This window comes from Antechinus flavipes, chromosome 2, assembly GCF_016432865.1.
Source record: "Antechinus flavipes isolate AdamAnt ecotype Samford, QLD, Australia chromosome 2, AdamAnt_v2, whole genome shotgun sequence".
Taxonomy (NCBI): Eukaryota; Metazoa; Chordata; class Mammalia; order Dasyuromorphia; family Dasyuridae; genus Antechinus; species Antechinus flavipes.
In genome coordinates this window covers 57,389,295-57,414,600 of record NC_067399.1, presented here as the reverse complement: position 1 = coordinate 57,414,600, position 25,306 = coordinate 57,389,295, and the positions used below count along the sequence as shown (strand labels likewise).

At 35.6% G+C, this 25,306-nt stretch overlaps 1 protein-coding gene across 3 annotated transcripts in view; it reads right to left on the bottom strand.

The window, feature by feature from the left end:
* Window positions 1-24,781, bottom strand: part of ZDHHC7 (zinc finger DHHC-type palmitoyltransferase 7) — a 45,796-nt gene extending 21,015 nt beyond the window's left edge. Inside the window, exons 1-3 of one of the 3 annotated variants that reach the window (XM_051974912.1) lie at window positions 24,499-24,781; window positions 10,015-10,095; window positions 3,439-3,494 (exon numbers count right to left, since the gene is read on the bottom strand). The gene's annotated coding sequence lies outside the window, so the exon portion shown is untranslated. Of the gene's footprint in view, window positions 1-3,438; window positions 3,495-10,014; window positions 10,096-23,532; window positions 23,805-24,498 lie in introns of those variants that run through there. The other 2 variants (XM_051974910.1, XM_051974911.1) reach the window with 2 other exon arrangements.
* Window positions 24,782-25,306: the final 525 nt, after the last annotated feature.

Genomic DNA, 25,306 nt, shown 5'->3' with positions numbered 1-25,306 from the left:
AAAACACTATCAGTGAAGCTATGAAATTTTGAAATGTCCATACCCTTTGATCCCAGAAATCCCAAATCTAAATAGGCTGTGTGTGTGTGTGTGTGTTCCAAATATATTAAAGATTAGGAAAAAAATCCATATGTATTAAAATATTCATAGTAGACTTTTTGTGGTAATAAGAAAGTAGAACAAATTATGTGACCAAAGGCTAAGGAATGATTAAACAAATTCTAGTACACAAATTAATACGTCACTACTGTCTTATAAGAAACTATGAGAATTCTATATTGTTGTGTGTGTATGTATATGTGTATATATATTTATATATATAAAACTGATAGAGTGAAGTTAAACATAACCAGCGAAACAATATACACAATAACTGTAACAATGAAAACAGGAACAACAACAACAAAAGGGGAATTGGACACTAGATAATTATAAAGACCAAGCATAGCCTAAGAAAATAACTGAGAACATTCAACCTCCTTTGCAAAGGTGGGGCTGACAGAGAGCTGCACTGGGAGGCAGGCAAATATGGATTCAAATTCAGTCTCAGAATTTGAGTGATCCCTGGCAAATCACTTAACCTCTGTTGGACTTAATTATTATCTGTAAAGTAAGGAATTTAGATCAGGTGACCTTTATGGTTTATTTTGACTGATTTTGTTGTTTAATTTTTTCTTCCTTTTAAAAAAAAAATTGTTCTAAGATAAATGGTAAGAAAATTATTCAGAACTAAATGTAAAACCAAAAAAAAAATTTAACATAAATTAAGAAAACCTTGAGAGCAAGAAGAAAATAGAAAGGAAAATCTGGTTATCGGAAAAGAGAAAAGCATTGTAAACTCACTTTATGGGATATATAAAAAGCACAAAAAAGGACAATTATTTTTTTCACAAAGTCAAAGGAAAAAAAGATTTAAAAGAAAGTAAAAAAAAAAAGCAGTAAGAACTGAGCAAATAAGAATTTTAAAAAACTCAATATGAAATAAATTTTACATAAAATTTAGAAAGCAGGGTAAAATGGATAAATGAGATTAAATTTTAAACAGATTAAAAGAGTTACATACAAGCAACTCCCCAAAATCTAAATATGACATTGCTGAACAACCTGTACAATTCAGTAGTTAATAAGTTTTTATTCCCTAAACATGTAAAAACAAAACATACAACATAACTTTTAAAATAGCTATTTAGCCTGTCCCTGCCCCACACAATACTCTTAACTTTTAAGATAAAACTTGTTCTTAGTGCTGTGGTATCATAGAAAGAACACCAGATTTAGAATCAAAGAACTTTTCAATCTCCAGTTCGACTACTTACTACTACATTATCTGTAAAATGAAGACTAAACAATACAATTGCAAAAATGTCCTCATAAAATTGTAGGACTTTACATATAATTTATTTATGTGAAACTACTAAATGGCTAGAAATAGGAAAATTCTTCCCCCCCCCCCCGCCCCCCGAGGCAATTGGGATTAAGTGACTTGCCCAGGGTCACACAGCTAGGGAGTATTAAGTGTCTGAGGCCACATTTGAATTCGGGTCCTCCTGACGTCAGGGCTGGTGCTCTATCCACTGTACTACCTAGCTGTCCTGAAATAGGAAAATTTTAAGGAAAAATGTACAAATATTTTAAAAAATTAGTCAGAGCAAAATGGAAGAAAGCCAAAGGATGATGGCAGCCATCTAAGGATTCCAAAGAATTGTTTCTGGTTGTAGTTCCTTTGTCTTTGTTCTTATCCCTCCAATATTTATCATTTTCTTTTTTGGGAGGAGGAGGGATTACCTTTGTCACTTTGGTAAGAAATGAAAACTCAACTACAAAATGGAATCCAGGGATTTACTTTTTAAAAAATCTTTTTTAAAAGCAGGGATTGATCTAAGGATTAATTTGCACTTCTCTAATTAGCAGTGATTTAGAACTTTTTTGTAGTAATTTTTCTTTTTCTTTCTTTTTTTTTTTTTCCCCATTTCTTTCCCAACTATATATAGTCTGAGTTTCTGTCTTTAAGATCTACTAGTTCATATCCCTGGACCATTTATCAAATGGCAAATGGCTCCTACTCTTACTATAAATTTGAACTGGTTTTTTTATATATCTTAGAAATGAGACCTTTATCAGAAAAGCTTAGTACAAAATTTTGTCCCCAGTCATTTGTCTTTTAATCTCATCTTTATTTGGTTTGTAAAATAAACAAAAACCTCAATTTTAAGTAGTCAAAATTATCCATTTTATTCTGTGACCTTCTCATTTAGTTATAAATTTTTCTCCTATTCACAGATCTGAAAGTTAAAATTTTTTAAAATATTTCCCTAATTTGTTTATGTAGGACCTTTTCTATCTAGGATGTATTTGCCAATTTTCCCAGTAGCTTGTCAAATACTGAGTCTTTATCCTAATAAGTGTTTTTGTGTTCATCAAATTTGGGGGTTCTAGACATATTTGCTTCGATGTTGTGTCTTTCTATTGATTGATCTCTATTTCTTAATACCAAATTGTTTTGAGAACTAAATGTTTTGTAATAGAAGCTGAGATTTATCACTACCAAGTTCTCTTCATTCCCATTTCCTTCCATAATTTCTCTTAAGATTCTTAACCTTTTTTTCCCTCCATATGAATTTTATTATTTTTTGCCAGTTCTATAAATTATTCCTTTGGTGGTTTAATTGGTGTGGCATTGAATAAACAATAAATTAATTTTGGTAGAACTATCATTTTTACAATGTTAAAAAAGCTAGCACCTACCCTATTCCTTGTATAATTAATATTTTCCCAATTATTTATTTCTATAAAGTTTATTGTAATAATAATTATATAGTACTTGTGTCTTACAAAGTTAATTCCCAAGTATGTTATACATTCTATAGTAATTTTAAATGGAATTTTTAGCTCTCTTCTTAATGAGTTTAATTGGTTCTATGAACAAATATTGATGATTTGGGGGCAACTAGGTGGAGCAATGGATAGGACCTGGACAGAGCAATGGATAGGCCTGAAATCAACTAACTGTGACCTTAGACACTCATTTAATCTTGTTTGCCTCAGTTTCCTCATCTATAAAATGAACTGGAGAAGGAGATGGTGAATCATTCCAGTATGTTTGCCAAGAAAACTATTTAGGGATCAGGAAGAATCAGACATGACTTAAACAACAGAAAGGTAACAACATAAACCTGGGGATCATCAGCACAAAAATAACTAAATCAATGGTAAATGAGGAGATCTCTAAGTCAGGTAGTATAGAGGAGGAAGAAGGCCCAGGCCAAAGCATGGGGGACAACCCATGGTTATTGGATGGAACCTAGAGGAAGAATTAGCAAAGATCACCAAAGAATCCTAAGTCAACAAGCAGCATGGACAACCATATAGTGCAATGGATGGAATGCTGGGCCTAAAGTCAGGAAGAAGAGAATTCAAATCCAATCTCAAGATACTTACCTAGTGCCTCAATGTGCTTATAAAATGGAGATAATAACAACCACTCCCTTGCCGAGCTGTTGAGAGAATCAAATGAAATCATATTTGTGAAACATTTAGCCCAGTGGTCCTCAAAGTGTAGTCCAAAGAATTGTTGGGGTCTCTGAAACCCTTTCAGAGGGTCTACAAATTCAAAATCATTTTTAATTTCTAATATAGTAAATAGCTATAAATATAACCCATGTGAACAAAAACTCTTTGAACAGATCCTCAATAGTTTTTTACCATGAAGATGCTGAGAACAAAAGTTTGAGAACCACTGATTTAGCCCTTTACTTTAGTACTTGACACAGTGAGCACTATATAAATGTCAGCCACTGCTATGTGACAGACTGAGAAGTGATTTGAAGTAAAAGAAGAGAGTAGTGACAAAAACTTAATGAGATTGGACCTGTGTCCAAAAGGTTACTGACCATGTCAGATACTACAGGTTAAGAAGGACAAAGATTGAGGAAAAGGCCATTAGATCTGGCTATTAAGAAAGCATCAGTAGCTTTGGGGAAAGCAGTTTCAGGAGAATGATGGGACTAGAAACCATATTGCAGAGTGTTTAAAAGACAGTGAAGAAAAAAGGAAGTCAAGGCACTTAGTGTGAAGAGCATTACTATAAAGAGGATGAGGGCGAGCTGGAATGAAAAGACCAAATGACTCTGGGGTAGGCAGGGGAAGAAGCAAATAGATAAGAAGAAGCTGAAGATTAGAGAATAGAGATGACAGTGGTGGGGGTGAGGAGGGGAACTTGATGGAGAATTCAAGAGGGTATGTGGGCAAGAATACATGCAGACAGTCTGGTAACTTTTCATTCAAAATTAGAGGGAAGGAAGAGATCAAGGGGAAAGGTGTCTGAATGGTGTGAGATGAGGAGGAAAAAAGAAGTGGAAAAAACTAACTTTTTTTTCAATAAAGGATGAGATGAGTCCTCAAATGTAGGGATGGGAGAGAGAATGGCAAATTTAAGGAAGGAAGTCACTGGGGTAAATGGGATAGCAAAAATGTTCTTTGCTACAGTAAGAGCCCAACTGATGTAATGTAGCATGAATTTGTATTGGAGTCGATCAGCACAGTTCCATGATTTTTTAACTCTGTTTGACAGCACATGACTGTATCAAAAGTAGATACTAGGAGTAATCCAGGGTTGTGATATAGAAAGATTATGATCCCTGATGGAATAGATGAGTAAAGGATTTAAGAGTATTTTTGAAAGGATACTACAGAGTTGGTTCACCAAGAACTAGGAAAGAATTGAAGGGTGGAGGGAATGAAAGATTACCATGAGAACAAAGAAAAGGGCTAAGAATCACTAGACATTAGGAAAGGTGAAATGATAAAAAGATTGTATCAGAAAAAAAGTTATACCAAAATTCACTAAAAAAAAAAAGTGGTAGAACACAGCACAATGACAACATTAAAGATATGGCCTCCTCTGTGTCTCACTCAACCAAAGTAGAGAGCGAAGTCATGGCAATTGATCAGAATGATGAACTGAGGATTTAAGGTGTTTGAGGGAGCACGAATATGTATGCTGAAATATCCTAGTAAGGAGGCATAAGATGGGGAGGCGAGAGACTGCAAGCCAGGTATTAAACTCACTAAGGAAGGAAAATTTCCTAGGAATTGAGGGTTAACCACCAGAATCTGGATTGGATGATAAATTGGGATGGCTTAAAACTCGGAGGAATATGTTTAGTGAAGATGAAAGAGATGGGAAGCAAGGAATATTAAGGAGCTCCCACCAGCAACCAAGTCAAGGCAAATGAGAGAAAGAGTAGCCAGTCCTAGTAATGGTGTGTTTTTTATTTCAAAGCAGACCTTCTAACCAGCAGAGGAAGGTGTGTGTAGAGTAGAATTTTGGAGATCAAGTAATTCAACTACATTACATTAGAAAAGCAGATGGTTGTTGTCTGTTCTTTATTCTCGAAGAGGACCATGACATTAGGAGTGTGATACCATGACGTTCGAGTGATAGAGCTAGGCAAGGTCCCTGGCCTCACTTCCCCCTCCAAATCTATCTGGGTCCAGTGGCCAGATATAGCTCAGGATGACTGGAGATGGCCCTGGAACAGTGGGAGACCTCAGTCTTTGTAAGCTAAAGTCTTCAACAGGCTGTACCCATTCAGTCATTAAAAACTAGTACTCAAACAAAATAGTAACTTTTCTAAAGTCACAAAGGTTTGTTAAGTATATGAGGCAAAATTTGAATCCATGTCCTATGACTTCACATTAATTCAAATATGAACAATATGAAAGTTCCCAAAGAAATTGAAACTACCAATTGGTATACTTTAAGAAATATCCTTAAAACATGTACAAATATCTTATGGGCTGACTCATTTTAATTAATTTCTTACAGTGCTTTACATAGATTGGGTGCTTAATGAATGCTGAATTAAATTGTAGGGTTTTTGTGAAAAAAATCTAAAGACAAAAAGCAAAACAGAACATTCCTTGATGCAAACATCATGATTGTGTTTTAGGGGCAACATTTTTATAGGAACATCTTTCTGAAATTATAACAAACGTCAATGAGAAAATGATTCAATAATCAAAAATCAATTATTCAATTTTTTCAGAAGAGCAAATAATGTCTAAAACAATATCAAGATGATACAAATTTCTTCACAACATGGAAAAAAATGTAACAAATTACTATAATTGTCTACTAATTAGGACAAAGGCAGGAGGCCAGAAGTAAAGAAACAATTCTTTTGAGACACTAATCTAAGGAAAGTTGAGAATGTATAAATGGTATACTAATGAGAATTTATTTTAAAAAATGCTACTAAAGTATTATACCCATTAAAGAATAATATGAATGCCTAGATTTACTCTTAATATCAAAATCATTACTGATTTCACACTAATTCATGCGAAGTTCGTTTTTAAGAGAAATTGGAAACGTTAACAGTCAAGATGCTCTAACAGCAATAGTCAGTTTTCTCAGATTTAATGGAATTTTCTTACTCCATTCCCAATTCAAGGTATTTACTATCATGTTAAATAAAAATAGCACTCACTTCTCAGAATATCAAAATTCACAAATTTCTGTTAATCAAGAAACAGTTTCTAGATTAGAAACTTTCAATTTCAAATAAATTAGAATATATATTTAGATCCATCAGCAGGGCGATAGTAGCCATGTAGCCCAAAACCAGAGGGAGAAAGCAAAGTATGGATTTGACTGCAATTCTAAAGGTCTTCAAAATGTACCAAACTTGAAAGGCAAAAAGTAATAATACATACACATTTAGTTATTATATTTTATTCTGTGATACTGGCTAATTATTCTAACCCAACTCACTGAATCTTAGAACTAGAAAAGTCCTTGGAAATTACCTCTAATACAATTTCTACATTCTTCAGAGAAGGAAACTAGTAAAGAAGTTGAGTTTTTGGCAAGCAGACTATGAAACACTTTTTCCTATAAGGACAGTTGGAATACCTAAGAGATAGAGAATAAGAGGAGCTCAAGAATAAATGTAACTTTAAGGCAGAAAAGACTTCAGTGACATCATTTTAGCTTGAATAATGACTTTCAACTAGAAAAGTGGGGAGGTTTTGGGGGGAGGAGGGAAGAGGAGATAAATGTCTGTAAAGGATTCTTTACTGTAGATAATTGGTTATAAGTAGAAGAACTGAAGATCAGGAATGCACAGTCTTTGAGTGCCTAAGGCTCCTAAGAGGTTCTATTTATTGAATATGGAACCATTATATTCTCTAGAATGGAATCATTTCCTATGGCATATAATCAAACAAGAGCTTGGATATCTATTGATATGTTGAAAGATGTAAGTGGCATTCAAAAGTCTAGAGATAGAAGACACAAGTCAGCCATTGAAGGTTGATTTTTAGCTTCATCTAAAGAAAAATCTCTACAATTAGGGCTCTCCAAAAGTGGAATAGGCTGTTTCATGAGGTCATAAATTCTCCCCTCACTGGATGTGATCATGCAGAAGCTTTATGTCTGCTAGTCAGGAACTCTGTAAAGGAAAAAGTTTGACTAGACAGCCTTTGAGGCCTATAAAATAGGTAACACTATTTAGGATAAGCTACAGCTCCAAGCACGCAAGATAAAGCTAATTCAATTCAATTCAATTCAATGTGCCAGGTATAGCACTAAGCACTGGGGATACAAAAAAAAAAAAAAAAGGTAAAAGTCAGTCTGTCTGCCCTCAAGAAGCTCACAGTCTGATGGGGGAAGACTGTACACAAAAGAAAGCTGAAAACTCAGGAGGAGGGTGACCTAGCCAGCATATGATGTTCCATATATCAAAAACAAGCAGTCATAAAACTTGGAGACATAAGAATACTGACAATCAGCTAAGAATATATGAAACAAATATTCTCTTTTCATTTATGCTCAAATTTGAAAAATCTCTATAGGAATTAAATTCAAACACAAATCTCCATTACATTAAAGGATTTTGTTCCTGCCTACTAAAACTTACAAAATCTAAAAGCACAGGAATAAAGAAGGCCCACTAGACTAGGAACAAAGAGATCTCTAGACCTCTCTCATTCTTTATTCTTTAACTTCTCCAATTAAAAAAAACAGAAAACAAACAAAAAACCCTTTTTTTCTATGTAAATTTATAAAATATTTAAGAAATATATTGCAGGGGCAGCTAGATGGTGCAGTGGATAGAACATCAGCCCTGAATTCAAATCTAGCCTCAGACACTATGTCCTAGCTATGTAACTCTGGATAAGTCATTTAACCCCAATTGCCTCAACCCTCTCTCTCCTCCCCCCAAAAAAAGTTTCAAAATGCATCTCCCAAAACATTTTTTCAGTTAAAGGTTCTGATAAAGGCCTCATTTCCAAAACATACAGAGAATTGACTCTATAAGAAATCAAGCCATTCTCCAATTGATAAATGGTCAAAGGATATGAACAGAAAATTTCAGATGATGAAATTGAAACTATTTTTACTCATATGAAAGGGTGTTCCAAATCACTATTGATCATAGAAATGCAAATTAAGACAACTCTGAGCTACCACTACACACCTGTCAGATTGGCTAAGATGACAAGAAAAGATAATGATGAATGTTGGAGGGGATGCGGAAAACTGGGACACTGATGCATTGTTGGTGGAGTTGTGAACAAATTCAGCCATTCTGGAGACCAATCTGGAATTATGCCCCAAAAGTTATCAAACTGTGCATACCCTTTGATCCAGCAGTGCTACTACTGGGCCTGTATCCCAAAGAGATATTAAAGAAGGGAAAAGAACCCACGTGTCAGATGGTTGGGTAAATTGTGGTATATGAATGTTATGGAATATTATTGTTCTGTAAGAAATGACCAGAAGGATGAATATAGAGAGACTTGGAGAGACTTACAGGTACTGATGCTGAGTGAAATGAGCAGAACCAGGTGATCATTATACACTTCAACAACAATACTGTATGAGGATGCATTCTGATAGAAATGGATATCTTCGACAAAGAGAAGATCCAATTCAGTTCCAACTGATCAATAATGGACAGAATTAGTTACACCCAGAGAAGGAACATTGGGGAATGAATGTAGACTACTTGCATTTTTGTTTTTCTCCCCAGGTTATTTTTCCCTTCTGAATCCAATTTTTCTTGTGCAACAAAAGAACTGTATGGATCTGCACATATACGTTGTATCTAGGATATACTTTAACATGTATAAGACTGCCTGCCATCTAGGGGAGGGGGTGGAGGGAAGGAAGGAAAAAGTTGGGACAGAAGTGAGTGCAAGGGACGATGTTGTCAAAATTACCCATGTATATGTTCTGTCAATAAAAAGCTGTAATAAAAAAAAAAAAAAAGCATCTCCTATTTGAAAACAAGAATCACTGAAAAATCTCTATGTTCCTCTAGCCCAAATGTAATCACTACTAATCTGACCCTAGCAATTCCTTCTAAGATAAGAACACAGAGGAAGAGAATGAACCAGAATTTTTCAAGAATCACAAAAATACATTATATTAAGTCATATAAATGACAGCACATTGTACTATAATATGCCACAAATGTTTACTATGATAGTAGGCTGCCTTAAGAATTAATTTCTTAAAGGGACAAGACAAACCAAGCCAAGTTGATTCAGCTATACAAAGATTTCCCTCTGAAATTATTATACCATTATATTGACCATATGATATGGTCTAGTTTCTGCATTTATTTAGCTAAAGCTGGCTCTATCTAATGTAGGCCACTCAGAGGCCCAATACCATTATGGTATGCACGGAAGCTTTAACCTGCTCCATTTTCTAATCTGTGCTGGCACTCCCCTCCTTAGATAGCCTGATGACCGACCCTCCAATTCCCAGGGCTTACTTTACTGGTGTCAGTTTGTGCTGACACAATCAGCTTTAACTCTTTTATAGGTCTGAGCTTCCTAACTCAATTGACATGCCAGCTTCAAGTTTCCCCAGCCTTAGGGACTACAGGTATGCCCCACCACACTTTTATAATAACAACCAAGCCTACTTAAAAATAAATCTCTAATCTTCCAAAAGATAAAAGAAAAACCATAGATCATATCCATAAACTGACAACTTACCTCACAGACTTTTTTTTAATGTTCCTTGGACATTGTGCCTTTTCTTCAGGCTAAGGTGCATATTGTCATATATGGTATGATCTGAAAAAAGGAAAAATCCAATTATTAAAATAATCTAATGGAATATTATTGTTCTATCAATGAAGTATCACTGGTCTATAAAAAATGAACAAATTGATTGTAGAAATGCCTGGAAAGATTTATAGTCCTCTCTCAATGTGATCATAAAGCAATGTATATTAAAAATAAATAAATTTACTAAGAAAAGATGATAATCAAAGACACACAAATCTATTGACAGAAAAAAATATATATTATATATATTTTTAGGATTATATATGTAGAACTTAGAAGACCTTAAAAGCAATTTATTTAAATTCCTTTGTTTTATACGTGGGAAAACTAAAAATATGAATGCCTAAGAACAAACAGATAGTAACAGATCCAGGATTTCAAAATAAACCTCTGATTGGAAATCTAACACATGTTTTATTGTAGGCACAGAGGTTTGGTCTTTTTTTCCCCCTGGTGGTAAGCATAATTAACCTACTCAGCATTTTAAGCACACATCACAGAACTGTACAGTTAAGAGCTATCAAGAAGAATAAGAATGAGCTTCTTTTGCTCAATCTCAGAAAGGATCACTAGAAGCAGTGGGTGGAAATTGTAGACAGTCTTAGGCCTGATAGAATGGAAAAAAGATCTGAGCTTTCACAAGAGTGAAATGGGGCACAGGCAAGTTCCCCTCCACTAAAGATCCAAATGATCAATGACTGTTACAGAGGGGCTTCTCAATCAGGTAGGAATGGGACTATGCATTCCTTCCTGACTAGAGAAACATTGGTGTCAGTATCAAATACTGACTCAGATGGTCAACAGTTGTTAGACTCTGAGCAAATCATTTAACTTCTCTCTACCTCAGCTTCTTCATCTCCAAAATGGGGCTAATCCTCGTAACTCCAAAGGCTGCTATGAGGACCAAATGAGTTAAAACATGGAAAATGCTTTAAAGTGCAGCATGTTAGATGGTATTAGATAGATAATCAGCTATTAAACATCTAATATATGCCAGTCAATGAAAATGTCCTAAATCAGAATATAAGATGTTTATGATTCTGTGATATATTTAGTTCTTCATTCTTTTAAGATTGAGAAAAATTGCAAATAACAGAGGAAAAGGAACTCAATTAGAATAACCCTATCTTATCAGTCTTTGACTAATTATCATCATATGTTAATGGAAAATTACAAGTTTTTCTTTGTTTTTTTTTCTTTTCTTTTATTTGAAAAAACAGAGTAAGAAAAAAAAGGAAAACAGAAAAGAAATTAAAAAAAAAGCAAAGCAAAACCAAAGAGAATATTGTTTTGTGCCCAGCAGAACATCAGGGAGGATTCAAAATATATAAAAACAAATTACCAGCTCAAGAAAGTATGTGTGTGTGTGTGTGTGTGTGTGTGTGTGTGTAAAAACACACATATGTATCAGAAGAAATTATGAATGACTATTTTTTCTTTATTTCTTTGTAAATTGTTCTTTGATTCTCTGCTGCTCACATTATTTACTTTATTCTTTTTTCCCCCTTTTCATCCCATCCACCACTCCCAAGCAAGCTACATTTAAGAAAAAATACACTTATACACACACACACACACACACACACACACACACACACACACACACACACTCCCGCCCCCCACATAGACATACATGTCTTTCCTATCCTTACTGCCTCTTTAATTAAATCCTGCTGCATAATTTGGCTTGTTATTAACCTCCCCCCAAGAATCCTTCCCTCATCTTCTTCCCTAATCCTTTGCTTCCTCATCCGATCGTTCTTTTCCCTCATTTCTTTATAGATTTTGGAGTGTTATACTCTTTGTGGCATATATGTAAGTGTCACCTATTAAACCCATTCCCAATGTGATTTGGTTTTCAGAACTATAAGCCCTCTTCTCTCCTCTAATGCTGCTGTGTTTATTTTTTTCTCTGCACCTCATTTGTTTAACATATTATTTTTACCTTAAGCTACCCCACTGTTGATATGTATCTTACACACACACACACACACACACAAAAAAAATAATTTGTCATTTAAACAATTTGTCCATGTTAAGTTTCTAAAAATTGAGTTTTCATATCGGCTCTTATATGTTACATTTTCTGTTAAAATCGGATTTGGTTAATAGGAAGTCCTGAAAATCTGAAAGTTTGTTGAATGTCCAATTTTTCTCATTAGGATTATAGATCATTTTGCTGGATATGATATTTTTGGCTGCAAGCCTAGTTCTTTTGGTTGTTGGTATATATAATTCCAGGACCCACGGTCTTTTATTAAGCTGCTGATAAATCTCGTACAATTCTAACTGTACCTCCAGCATATTTGAATTTTTCCCCCTCTTACAATATTGTTTCTTTGACCTGGGGGTTTCGAAATTTGGCAACAATATTCCTGTGTTTTCCACACAGGATTTCTTTGAGATGATGATTGACAGATTTTTTTCTACTTCTACTTTCCTCTTATGTTCTATCATTCTAGGACTTTTTCTTGGATTATTTCCCGCATTACTGTGTCATGGTTCTCTTTTTGGTCAGAACTTTCTAGCAGTCCAATTATTCTTATATTTTCTCTCTGTTCTCCAAATCTGTCATTTTTCTTGTTTCATATTCTGTGAATAAGTTTTTCTTAAATGTATCCACTATCATGTCCAATGCTTATACAGAATGAAAATCTACTAATTTCCTCCCAAAAAAAGGATAAACAACCAATGTCATCCAAATGAATTTACCAAACCAAATCTTCAAGCACTGCATTCCCAATGTTCAAAATCTCACGATCTACTGAATCATGAAAAAAGGAATTTGAGAATCAATGCTATTAAGTATAAAAATCTGGACAGGACAACAAAATATATAAAACAAAGATATAAATCCAACAATCCCTGCCCTCAAGAAGCTTACATTTTGTATCATTAGATGACATTTATATATATATGTATGTATATATAAGATTATATACACACACATATATACGAATAATCATATTCATATGGGAATATATACTTTGCATATATAAAATACATTCCTACACAAAATACATATTACAATATGAATAGATGTGTATACACACACACACTCCTTTAATACACTAATACTTATCATCTAACTGAACAAAATGTAAGCTTCTTAAAGGTAGGAGTTGTTAGGCTTATGTTTTTGTCTTCCCCAAGACCCTGTATAGCAATTGGCACAGAACAGGTCCTTTAATAGGTTGACTGATTTACCTTTTCTATGCCTCAAATTCCTCATCTGTAAAATTAGGACACTGAGCATGATGAGTTTTAAGATAAGTGACAGCTCTAACTTTTCTATAGTAACCATCACTTAGATTAATGATGCTTAAGGACACAAGTGAATACAAAAATTTACAAAAAAAAATCAGATATTTTAGAATTCTAAGGTATCAACATTACCAGGCCACATAGTGAGGAGCCAATGGGCTGACTTCTGCTATAGCTTAATCCTTATTGCTTAGTTACCATACAGCATTGGTATCCCTACAATCTCTACCACCAACAATATCCCAGAGTCTCATCCTCTATTACTCTTGGACTGAGTACTCACAAAGCCATTGTTAGCCAAGATCCTTAAGGTCCTGCCAACTGTGGTGGCTAAAACTTAAGTACTAGCTGGTCTTTCCATCAATACTGAGGTTAAGCCATGCTTCCTTTATGTGTTGTCTTACCAGACTAGCACATGGAAATGCTTGAGAAACTGAATTGATTCAAATTTTCTATTTCAATACTTAGCATGTTTATAAGCTCACAATGACTTCTAAAAAATTCCATCCAGGTAAATGTGATTATTAGTTTATTACAAGATTCAGAAGTGATTCAATGTTAGCTATCCTCCCCAGCTATTTGCAATACCACCAACTTCTTCCCCCCCAAAAAAATATTCCCCAGAAGAAAAATACATCTTCATGAAGACCTACTTGCTTTACTGAACTGCAGACTACATTTGGAGATATCATAATTCCCTATCATTAGTTCCCTAATCATTACTTTGGTACTTTCAGAATTTTATTTAAAAAAAGTCAGCACATCTCCTTGGAAAAAGTTATCAACATATCAAGTACATCTTATGCTTATTTGGAGGAGCTCTAAAAACTTCTGATTCACAGAAGTGATTTATCACGAATTTCACTGCTGCTTTTACACTTCAAGTACTGACTCTGATCCATACTGTGATTCTGTGCAAGTCACTTAACTTCTCCATGTGCAAAGCAATTCTTTAAGGACTGCTGAAGACAAGATGACAAACTACAATGGGAGAGGGCATTTCCTTATCACAGGTCCAAGATTAATTCCTATACTTTAAAAATTATCTTCTTTAAAAAGTCATCTGATATTCAAGGACAACTAATATTGAGGCAAAATTTACTTTCACTGTTTGACTTTCTTGACTAAATTTCTACTTACTGAGTTTTTATAGATAGCAGAGGCTTAGTGGTGGTTAAAAGAATTTTTAAAAGGGCTTGCTTGATAAGAATGAGACACTGGTTTCCGTGGATCAATAAATAAAGTAGTATAGAACAACAGAAAGCACTCTGGATTTGGAGTTGGGAGTGGAGTTCAAGCTCCTGCTACCTTTTTTCCCCTTGGTTTCCTCACATGTAAAATGAGAGAGTAAATTATCCTTAAGTACCCTTAAACCGAAGTGATGATCCCATGAAGCACTCATCTCTACTTCTTTTGACTGAAAGAGAGTTCTAGGATCCATAAGGGATATCCCATAACTGGGTTTTCAGCTCAAGAAAAATGCTACTGGAGAGCAGTTGTTTCAGAGTAGGAGTGAGAACACTAGCACAGGATTCTCTTTAAATCAAAGCTTTATTTCACCAAAGCAGGCAGGCCAAGCAGCATAAGTAACTAATTGGCAATTAGGATCAGGGGGAAGAAAACTTTTATGCCAAAATGTTGGCTCTAAGCCATGTTAGGAATAGTAAGGCTGCTAAAAACGATCTTTTTCAGACAGCTTAGCCACAGAGTCTGTTAAAAGCAGAGTTAATCAAAAGAGCAACTTGATTACCTGGGTTCAAGGAACTATTCCATTTGTTTGTAATCCTGATGCAATACTGAGTGTATAATAGTGTTAAACTTCTGTATCTTACAAAGGCCTTGGAGAACAAGAACTTTAAAGAGTATTTTGTACTTCTTTGTATATCCTAACCTAGCATACAGAATAGATACTTCATATATTTTTAATGCATTGAAAAAAAGAGCTACTTTTCCTACCCATTCACAAATGTTAGTCTATAAACATTTTTCACTCTTGGAAAAGTAGAGTAAATGGCATCCTTTTTCAATTCATTAAAAGACTGTGATATAATCATTGCAGGTATTATCTCTACTCCCCCGACCAGAAGTATGTTTTAACCACTTTATGAACTGTTGGTGATCTAAACAAATATATTTACCTCATGAACAAAGTTCTGGTGATAGTTGAGCCTCTTCGAACTAAGCTGGATTGATTCTAAAAAGACAGTCACTAACCTTAGCCCACCTGAAACATTCCCAGCTTACAAGAATTTGGCAGATCTTAGGATAACCTAGCAGAGCCTTAAAAAACCTAGAGTCACTGCCATGCCAAAATAAGACATTGTTTAACCCTACTTTCAAGAAACTCAATTAATGGGGAAGTAATATAAGAATATGTAAGATGTATAAACAAGATATATATCGGACAAACTGGAAATAAGCAACAGAAGGAAGGCACTAGCATTAAAGGGGACAAGAATGGTTTCTTGTTAAAAGTGGGTTTTAACTGGGACTTGAAGAAAGCCAGGAGACAAAGATGAGGAGGGAGAATTTCAGCCATGGGAGATATAGTCCAAGTCCAGATGCTGCATTTTCATTGGCTATGTTGTGAGAACAGCAGCAAAGAAGACAGAGACACTACAATATAGGAAACATTGAGGGGAGTAAAGTTAAACACGTCTGCACAAAGATCAGGTTATGAAGGGTTTTGACCAAGAGGGTTTATATTTGAGGCTGGAAATGAAAGGGAACTGCTGATGTTTAATGAGCAGGAAGGAAAGAAGTAGCCAGACTGTGTTTTATGAAGATTAACAGATGAGTAGAGGCTAGACTGGTGTAGAGACTTAAGGCAGACCAATGCAATAGTTCCTGCAAGAGGGTGGTGGCAGTGTCAGGAGAGAAGAGGGAACAAAACTGGATAAAAGTCAAAAAAGACTGAAGAATCAAGGACAGCAAGGTTGCAAGCTTAGGCGACTGGGAAGATGAGGATAGCATACTGGATAGTAGTGGTTGTTGTCATCCTTTGTTCTTGAAGAGGACTGAAATGACATCACTGCGTTAGTGTTGAGTTACAGTGTGTCTGCAGCGGATCAGACCAAAATGAGCTCACAATGCTCTGCCCAGAGGTCAGGCACATATAGTCCCTTATGAACATCGGGATTGAAGTCTCTAACTTTGCACATTTTGTGTTTTTTCCTGAGCTATTTCAATTCTGTTTTTGTTCATAGAGCACAGCACTTTCTCCAATGAAGGCATGCCATGCTGGGCAGTCATGTGCCAGTGTCATACTGTCAATTCTAAAGCAACATATAAAGGACTGCTTGCCATCTAGGGGAGGGGGTGGAGGGAGGGAGGGAAAAAAAAAATCGGAACAGAAACGAGTGTCAATATAAAGTAATTATTAAATAAAAATTTTTAAAAAAAATAAAGTTAAGGGAAACCTTGGGAATGTCTTTGTATAGATTTTTCTGAAATGCCTAGAATCACACACCTAGTCTGAGGCCAAATTTCTGAACTCAGGTCCTCCTGACTTCAGGACTGGTTGCTCTGTCCACTCTATCCACCTACCTGCCCTTAGGGAAGATTGGAAGGAAGGAGAGTTTTGGAGAGGGGAAAGTGAATAAGTTCGGTGTTCAGTTTTAGACATGTTAAGTTTAAGATTCTACAAGACATCCAATTTGAAACATCCAACAGACAGGTAAAGATGTCTTGGGCAAATTACTTAATTCTCTCTTAGTGACCCAGACAAGTCTTAAAGACCATTAAAAAAAAAAAAAAGATAAAAATAGTCTGCACATTTGCAATGGTAGAGGCAGTTTCCTCAAGACAATGAATAAATACAGGTATTTCTCCTATATGCATTCTACTTAATCAAAAAAAAAATTCCCATTACATACATTGTTTTCTCTTCTACAAAAACAGTGGAAGGGCAATATTAAGTATTAATTCCATATGTCTTACAATAATCTGATATCTCTTTCAAAAGTTAGGGAATTATCTTGGAATTAAAACTTTTTTTTTTTAAATACAGAGTTTTTGTAATAGGAGTTACCTCTACTAAAGCACAGTACAAACTGGGCAAAGATATGTTTCTACAGCATATATGAGGGTAGCATATATTCTATTCTAGTTATTTCCCAAAAATTATGTAAATGAAAATCTTTTAGGATGCTTTAGCAATAATTTTTCATTCCAATGAAATATAAATATAATGTTATGTAACTCTGATATCTAGTTTGGCTGGTTAAAACAGGACCTGTGGCAGAACAATGAGGCTGCAAGTCAGGAACTCAGTCTAGAACTGGATATCTACTTTTAACTGTGACTTCAGTCCAAGTTATTTAGGCTCACCCACATCTTTTGGCAGAGAACAAGAGGATATTAACACTGAAAATTAATTCTAAAACAAATTAGGTAATAGGTAAAAGTGCTCCAGGTTTTTCTGAAACAAAGATGCTATAAAAACCCAAGATATAAGCAATAGTTTATTATTACTATTACATATACCAAATTGGCTGCCCTGGATTTTGGTATATAGCACCTGCAATGTGTTACACAAAGTATGCACTAAATTTCATTAGACAAGTATTTTAAAAGCACTTGTTATGACAGGCTCTTATTTTAAAGATTGGAATGTGAGCTAAATGAAAGCTTGGATTAAAGTCCTCATCATTTCCTTGTCCACTTACTACCTCTTAAGAAAAAAAAAAAAAATTGCTGGCCTTTTTACTGCCTCAGGAAGGACTTAACTGTGAATCAAGTATTTACAAACATATTCTAAGTAAAGCACTGTATTAGGCACACAGCAACAGAAAGACAACAATGAAATCATCTTGAAACTATCTCGTTATGTCCAAGGAGTTAGCAATCTATTAAGGAAAGAGGCAATACATCTTATAAATAACAACAAAATTATGAGGCAAAATTACAAGCTTGGGAAAGGTACTAAAGAACTGAGAAAATCAAGAAAGGACTCAGAAGTTGGTATCTGAGGCAAGTTATGAAGGAAACTGGAGCTTACAAGGATATAACTTTTAGATAATCAACTAAAGTGCAGATGTAGCAATTATGGTCTTTAAACATTCTTTCTGTTAATTTGCAATCATGAAATATTTAGTTTGTTCTTTAAAAGCTTAGCAATTATCCACTGAACACAAAAAACACTATTTTCCTCTCCAATTACAGAATCTAAAGAATATTCAAAAGGAAAGTACAATATTAATTTATCATGCCAACTACAGTCAACTCTCAATTTTATACCAACATATTATCCACAATCTATATTATCAATATCAAAATATGGCTTCCTACTTCAAGAAAGATCTTTTCAATCAAAACACTTCATTGTCTTGTAATCCCCTTAGGGAAATTGTAATTCAAGGAGATGGCAAGTTTAGCAAGATTGAAAAGACACATATTTTGAATGAGAATAAGAGGAAATTTTTCACGTATAACGATCACATGCCCCATTTAGTTCTTAAAATTCAAAGCACAACTGAAACCTATCATACAAGAAAAGTTGCTACAATGGTCAGTCCAGTAAATGAATCCAAAAGAATCTTAAATTTACAATTCCACACTTGCAAATCCAGGAGCCAGAATCTCTCCCCAAGTACCAGGTCCTAAGAAAATAAAACTAGACTTCTTCAGATCTTCCAAAGGTTTTTTTATTTCGCTTGAAGTGAATTTACAGAGAAACACACCCACCCATATTCAAATAAGTAGCAAAGGATTTCAAATACAAATGTACTAAATTCTCAACCATATCCATGCAAATGGAGACAGCAAATGCCAGAGAATAAATGTTCACAGTATCTGGTTTCAAAAGGTAACTTTAATTTAGATCTATCTAAGAGAGTCTCTAATACTGTGAAAACTTCAACAAAAATAATACTACAAAAGTCTGATGGGAGAAACTGGTTCATTTCTCCCTTTATGTACCTTCAAACTGATACAAAGGAGATAAAGCAAAGCTGCATGCTCTCTAAATTTATTCAGTAACTACTGAAAGATATTAAATAATCCTTGAAAAAACAACCATAGAGTGCTTATTCCATGGATCAAAGATTACTGTATAAAACAGTATTTAAAAAAAAGACACAACAATTAAGTATCAAGGAAACTGAAGTCCAGAAAACAAAGCATAGAACATAAAAAATTAATCATAGAGGGAGAATGTGGAGTTACAATTATACAACATGCATGTGGCACTGTTATCTCCAAAACACCTAAAAGAAAGGTCTCCAGCACACTGTATAGAATTTCTACCTCCCTTATCACCCCAGATAATAATGGGTTTCCCATGTCATTTAATTACCCTCTAATTACTTTGAACTTACTTGAATGTGTTGTAAGTCCAACTAAAAATTAAGCTTGCTGATACTTTTTTTTTTTTGTCTCTATATCCCCACAACCTGACCTGTTGGCACAATGAGCTTTCTCATTGCAAGTACTCAATAGATGTTTAATGATTTGAATGAAGAAAGGATAGATTTTCATCTAGAGGAGTGTAAAAGAATGTCCACAATGACAATATCATAAATTATCAAATTATTGAGTATCTATATAGAAGTTTATGCCAAGCCATCGCAAAAATATGAAGTTATACATGAAATATTCAATACATAGAAATATATCAAAGTACCATGTGACTAGTACAAAGTTAAGTGCTTATACAAGGAGAAAAATGAAAAGCTCAGTTTTTCCATAGGTAGTTTGGTACCAAGAAACCACTCAGAAAGGATAACTGAGCTGGATTTTGAATTGAGCTCAAGACTGATAAAGAAAACAGCATGAGAAAAACATGAATGTAAAAACATGTCCAAAGACAAGGAGTATTACAAGTTAACTGAAATATTGGGTTCATTTGGGAGAAGTGAGAAATAAGGTTAGGAAAAAATGCACAGTAGCCTATTAAAAACACCAATTAGGAATCCTAAAACCTAGGTGGCTAGTTCTGCCTGTATCACTAACTTTGAGCAAGTGTCTGATGTTCCATTTCTTTATCTGTAAAAATAAGGATTTTACCTCATCTTTAAATGGCATTTTTACTTCTTCTGTGAATCTCACAGGGTTACTGGCTCACTAGTCATCTAATTCAACCTGCTTCTTTTACAAATGAGGAAAAGGCCACAGGAGGTTAAAAGATTTGCCCAAAGTCAAGAGGTAGCAAAAATGGCAAAGCTGAAACATGAATCCCTATCCTCTGACTACAACATTCCTTTCATTTCCCCCTTAAAATAAGATACAGCAGAATGCTTAAGTGTTATACTTCCTCGCATCAATTAAGACTTTATAGACATTCATATACATGATTTGCAATTTTTTAAAAATAACTGCAATTTGAATAACTGCAAACAACAACAACAAAAAGTAAGAGAATGGTTCTACTTTCATTAACATTCTAAGCTACAGAAAAATTAAATATATTTTTAAAAGGCCTTCCCTGGTATTTTCTAATTTTAAGAGAAAAGTAGCATCCAAGTATGAAATAGTCTTTTAAATTACCACACTAGCTTCCAAAATTTTATTCTGCTTTGAAATTTGTTTTAAGATCACTTTTTAGTTGATTATTAGAAATCATTTAATCAAATAAATTCTAGAAACTGAAAAATAAACTTCCCTGTTTTCAGGGAAACTATTAATAAGAACAATAATAATGATAACAGAAGAAAAGTAGCATAGTGTGGTGCAGAGGTTAAACGTGGTTCCAATTTACATGCAGCCCATAACACAGTGCAGCCTAACCAGATTAAAACTGGGAAATACTTAACGAAATATGCAAAAACATAACAACAGATATTTTAAAACTAAGTTAATATGGGACCCACAGGAATCCTCAAGTACAGATTAGTGGCTTTCTCTTCTATTTGACATTCTTGTTATAGTGGATATTTAACAACCACATGACCCTGACCAATCCCTTAAATTCTTTGTTCTCTTTCTCTGAGCCTCTAAATTGCAAAGAATCTGCCAATCTAAATTAGTAGACTTTCCTCAATCCAGGAGTTTCCTATATCAATATAATCACAGGCTCAGCGTTTATCCCTAAGAACAGCTAATATTTTCATATCATTTTAAGGTTACAAAGAACTTTTTATGCACTATTTCATTTCTCACAATAACCCTGTAGGGTTGGTGTTACTATTATTATCCCCATTTTATAGATGAGATAACTTTCAATCACAATATTAGAACATCAATGGCCATCAGATCTAAACAAAAAAGAATTTCTTCCTATAATATACTAGATACTTGCTTTCAGCCTTTGAAAAAGAATCCATCATCTCCCAAAGGATCTCATTCCACTTTGGGACATCCTTGGGGAAGCTTTTTCTTCCTACCAATCCTCTCTGCATATACAAGACCAAATGTAGTTCTGTAAAATTGATAGGTATCTATATGATGTTTTCAGATATTTTAAAGCTAACATGTCCCCACTAAATCTTCTTTTTTCTACGCAGAACACTTTGCCAGCTCCTTCAAATGAACCTCAGCTGGCAAGATCACAGGACACTTTGCCTGTTCTTCACTACTCTTTTTGCTCTTCAGTTTATCAATATCTGATCAAACATTTTGCAACTAAATGCAATAAGACTATATCTAACTAAAAAAAAAAAAATACAAAGAGACTTACATCTCCCTAGTTTTGGGATACTATGTATCTCATAACTTGGCATAACACACTATTAAGTTTTACTGAGTCTGAAGTAAATTAAAACTCCAAGATCTTTCAGGTGGACTGATAGCTAAGAAGAAAGCCTCTTGGACCATTCTATGTTTAGTGAAGTTGATTTTTTAATCTTTACATTTCACATTTATCCCTATTAAGTTTCACTTTACTAGACTCATTCCCAATATTCAGCCATCTAATATTAACTATGCTTCTAGTATTTTCTATTATAGGTTGTTGCCTCAAATCATTTAATGAGTATTCTTTGGCTGTAAATCCAGTCCAAAAGAACTTCATATTAATGTTATGGCCTATCACTAATATCATACAAGGAATACTAAATCTTGATCAGATAGTGTGGTACAGACTGGTTAGGGAGTCAAGTATACTATATTTTATTTTAATTCAAGTTCTATCACAACAATAAATTACTTTAACGACGTCTGTAAAATGAGAGGGATTATCTACTAGAACTTTATAGTTGTAAAATGTTATGATTCTCTTATTATGCATCTTTAAAAGAATGTTTACAACAACTATAAGCAAAGGCTTATAATAGTCAAAAAATTTTAGCATACTGAAGCTTGTTGAAAATTAAAGATTTTAATGAATTCTGATTAAATGGTAATCTAACCTAAAATGGGAAATTACAAACATCAGCAATTTCTTCTTCTCCATTTAACAATATATATTTTTTAATGTTTTTATTCCAGGTCTCTCCTATGGTTCCAGATAAGGCATGAAGAACGCTCAACTATTTTGCAGAGTACCTACTAGAGAAAGAGGGATAATGTTCAGGGTCTTAGTAGCAGCAACAGCACCTTTAATGGGATAAGAAGAGTCCTGTCTATAGGGAGGGAACATACTAAAACCTGATTTCCCAGTCATAGAATGTTAGAGCTGAAAAATACTTAAGAAATCATTTAATTCAAGCCCTTCATCTTACAGATGAGAAAAATTTACCCAAGGTCAAAAAAGGGTACTAAAAAACCGCAACGGTTGTTGGAAAAGATAAAATTTCAATTAGATGTGATTGCTGTCCTCTTTACATACAATAATACATTATTATCTCAACTGATTTTCATAATAATGTATCAAGTTCCACCCTGATTTTTTTCCTATCTCTTACCTCAGGTAAGTCTCAACTTTGTTTAAGCATCTGTAAAACACAGAGACTGAATCATAGAGATCCTTTTAGCCTTAGCTCTACAGATCCTATAACTCTACTCACTATATTAACACTGTTTAAGGCAGCTCAGGGCCTTAGAGAAAGTACAAAAAGTGAGGTTTTGAGAGGGAGGATCATTCATCCCCTAGGGGAAGAGACCCAGGGAAGGCTGCCTGGAGATAGTATAATCTCAGGCTCCAGAAATCTGTTTTCCCCTATCATAATTTTTACTAATATTTTTAAACTACCTTACTACAATTAATAGGAAAAAATGCTATTATTTCCTGTGGAAGAAATAAAGTGAAACACCTAATGTAGCAAAAAGACCAGAATAAGAATCAATCCCAACTGTATTACTTACTTCTTGCTGATCTTGGATCCTTCTAAATCTCCAATTTTTCTATCAATGAAAAAGGATTGACTGAAACATTAATCTGGGATCTCATGAACTTTTAAAAACAAAACTGATAACTAGATTTTAACATAACTGATTTCCTTTCTTCTTTTTTTTTTTGCTTTAAAAAATACTTATTCCGAGAAGGGTCCATAAGGTTTACTAGATAACCAAGGAATCTGAAAACACATAAAAAGGTTAAGAACCCCCTGAATTAAGAACCCCTTCCTAACTGGCACTTTATCAAATTCAGTAAAAAAAAAAAAAATGCACACCAGAAAAACGCAAAAACGGTGGTTTTGGGAGGGAGGGAGAAAGAAAGTAGAAGAGTGGCAGATGAAAGAAAAAATGGGATTTGGCAACTGGTGCAACAAGAGTGCAGGGAGTAGTCTCCAAAACAAAAAGACTGGAGGAGAAAAAGAGTAGAATTACAAATGGGAAAGTGGCAGAGATTAAAGAAAATCGAGAAGGACTCCGGGAACGGAGACAGCTAAGGGGGATAAGGGTGAACCTTTCAATCTGGGAGGCCAAGCCTCTCAGAGTGGCAGAGAAAAGTAAAGTGAGAAGGGGAGGGGGAGGGAGAAAGAAGGAAGGGAAGAAAGGGAAAGGGGGAGGGGAGGGAGAAAGGCAAGAGAAAGAGAAGAGGGGGAGGGGAAGATGAAAATAGGGAAAGACAGACCTTTTCTAGGGGTCTTTTCTCAGAATTAAGTTTTCAAAAGCATAAAATTAAATTGGATGATTTGGGCGGAAAAAAAGGGGGATGACAGAAGGGAGGAAGTGAGGGAGGAGGCAGTGAGTGGAGAGATATGGAAGAGAGGGAGGTAAGGAAGGGAGGAGAGGAGAGAGACGAGAGGAAGGAGAGAAGGAGGAGAGAGGGAGGAGAAAAGGGAGGAGGAGAGGGCGGGGAGAGGTCGGACCGCCGCGCTCACTCACCCGGGTCCCCGGGCCGGGCTGGGCGGGAGCCCCGGGGGTCCGCCCGGCGCGGCGGCTCCTCCGGGCTTGCGGGCGGCGACGGCGGCGGCAGCCGGGGCGGGCGGGCGCACATCATGCGCCTGAGCTCATGACCCGGCCGCAGGCGCCGGGAGGAGGAGGCAGGGCCACAGCCGCACGCTGGCTCCCTCGGGCCGGGCTCGCTGCAGCTCGTCAGCGGAACCTCCCACAGCAGCGGCCGGCGCCTCACAGGCGACCCGCCGCCCAGGGCTCGCCTTGCCGAGCGCAGCCCCCGGAAGTAATCTCGCGGAGGCACGGCGCATGTGCGGAGGTCTGGGGCGGCCGTTATCCGACTTCCGCAACAGGGTGGGGAGGGGGGAGGCCCCGGGGAATTAGAGGCATAAAGCGGGTGGGGCAAAAAGGTGGGATCGAAGATCAGCTCGGGAAAGCGAACGTTTCCGGGGGGCGGAGAAAGTCCGTTAACCAATAGCAGGCTTTCCCTAGACGTTTCCGCCTAGAGAATAAACTCCTCGGTGGGTTGGGAGACCTGGAAAGGGACTCTGGGAGACCACCCCACCCAAACTGTGAGGCTTAGTTCTGGGGCGGAGTGCGGGAGTCCTCGCGCCGCAGCTCCTGCCGTGTCCAGATTGCAAAGGCCTCCCGGGAAGCCTCGTTTGCAGCTTAATAACCGGGGGCTGTGAAATCTGCAAGCCTGCAACCTAGAACCTAAGATAACGAATCTGTCCCCTAAGGAAAAAAAAAAAGCTTCCAAACTATTCCTTAGCTGAGATTACACGGGAATTGGGTTTAT